We start from the raw sequence: 1,952 nt of genomic DNA on the forward strand, positions 1-1,952 counted from the left end.
GCCGTGGGTATCCGGGGTCGTACCCCCCACACCATGGTAAATATTTCTTACTAGGTTTTTATGCTTCATAAAAATTATTTACATGGGACTTGAATTTTTATAATGCCATGATGAGATTTTTTTATTTTTATAATGCAGGTGTTGAAAAGCAAATATGACAAAGTAAAATATAATGCAAAAAAATAATTATAGATAACTATCAACTTACCTCCCGATGAGGGTTTGGCATTTTAAGTCCACCGAGCCGGACTTCTCCGTTCATGTTTATTCTTTGGGTGTGTCCTTTGGTCCCGGAGATGGAGACCTTGACGGATGAACTTGTTTCTTACACCATTCCAAATTAGAGCATTGTTCTAGTCTTGGCTTGAAGGCGAATCGCTCTTCCTTGCCATTAATATGGAATTTGATTTCTCCGGCTTTGACATCAATGTGCGCATTTGTAGTACTCTGGAAGGGTCTCCCAAGTATGAGGGGTTTCTTCATGTCCTCTTGCATGTCAAGTACTACAAAATCCATAGGAACAAAGAAGTTTCGTATTTTTACTAGAATATTCTCAAGGATTCCTGCAGGGTAGCCAACCAATTGGTCGGCTAGTTGCAAACACATCGACGATGGTGTAAGTGTTGAGTAGTTGAGCTTATCAAAGACCTTCTTGGGCATGACACTAACGCTTGCTCCAAGATCGCATAACGCATTCTTAAAGTCCTAGCTTCCGATTGAGCAATCGATAGTGGGACACCCCGGATCCTTCTTCTTGATAGGAGATGTATTTAGGATGGCCACACTACACTCCTCCGTCAACTTGATTACCTCAGTGGTGGGCAGTGGTCTTTTGTTGTTGAGAATATCTCAGAGATACTTTGCATAGATGGGAACTTGTATGGCATCTAGTAGATGAATTGATATCTAACTTTTGAATTACCTCTACAAACTTACCAAACTGCTCATCCATTTTGACTTTTTGATTTCTACATGGAAACGGTAGGAACATAGTGTCATGAAAATCTTGTTGTAATTCTCGCTCTTGTGGCACAACTTCAACTTCATCGTTTCTCTTCTCCTCTTCCTGCATTACCACTTGTGTCCTACCTATCCTTGTCGGATACGGCGGATCACGAGTAGACTTGCCACCACTTGTGGTTATAGCGTTGACCTTTTCAAGGTTAGTAGCAAAAGGTAGAGCAACGACCAACTGGGCTAATTGAGATTCTATCTTTTTATTATATCTAAGTTGGTCTTTTATGGCAGAAAAAACTACCCATTTTAGTATTTTTGTTTTCTAGGACCTTATCATGAAAAGCAAGCTTTTTAGAAATATTCTCATTAATCCTAGCTTGTTCTAAGATTAAGTCACTTAAGGATGGTTGCTTGGGATTAAAAGAATTATAATTATTACCTAGGTACTTACCTTGGTAAGCTAACCATTGTTGTTGATTCCATCCTTGTCTCTATTGTTGTAAACCTAAATTATTGCCAATGATGTTTACATCCTCTTGATATTCAGGGAATTCAACCCCTAAATATTCTACACATATGTTTTGAGCATTGAAAGCATCTTGAATGGCCTGACAGTCTCTCTTGTAATTGGCTCGCTGTTCAAGCCAATTCAATAGTATGTCCATCTTGGTTGACAATGCACACACCTTTTCTGGTACTTCTTCACTCTTATTGCATGATTGGATGTTGCACTGAGACCAGCCTTGGTTAGAGGCTATCTTCTCCATAAGAGTTTTAGCTTTTCCAAGGGTGAGTGATAGAAATGATCCTCTAGTAGTGGCATCAAGTTGTTCATGAGCTTTCTGACTTAATCCATGGTAGAAACTTTGCATGAGCATCCAATCTTCCATTCAACGAAGAGGACAATCTAAAACATATTCTTGGAAATGTTCCCATGCTTCTGGAATGGTCTCTCCCTTCTGCTATTGGAAGTTGGAAATATTTCCTCTTAAGGC

The 1,952-nt window shown here is 39.3% G+C and overlaps 1 non-coding gene across 1 annotated transcript; it reads left to right on the top strand.

The window, feature by feature from the left end:
• The first annotated feature begins 1,845 nt into the window (after positions 1–1,845).
• LOC136553012 (small nucleolar RNA R71) lies at positions 1,846–1,952 on the top strand. Its single transcript, XR_010782920.1, has one exon. It is a non-coding gene; the product is annotated as a small nucleolar RNA R71 (small nucleolar RNA).

The sequence above is a fragment of the Miscanthus floridulus genome, chromosome 4 (genome assembly GCF_019320115.1).
Source record: "Miscanthus floridulus cultivar M001 chromosome 4, ASM1932011v1, whole genome shotgun sequence".
Classification (NCBI taxonomy): domain Eukaryota; kingdom Viridiplantae; phylum Streptophyta; class Magnoliopsida; order Poales; family Poaceae; genus Miscanthus; species Miscanthus floridulus.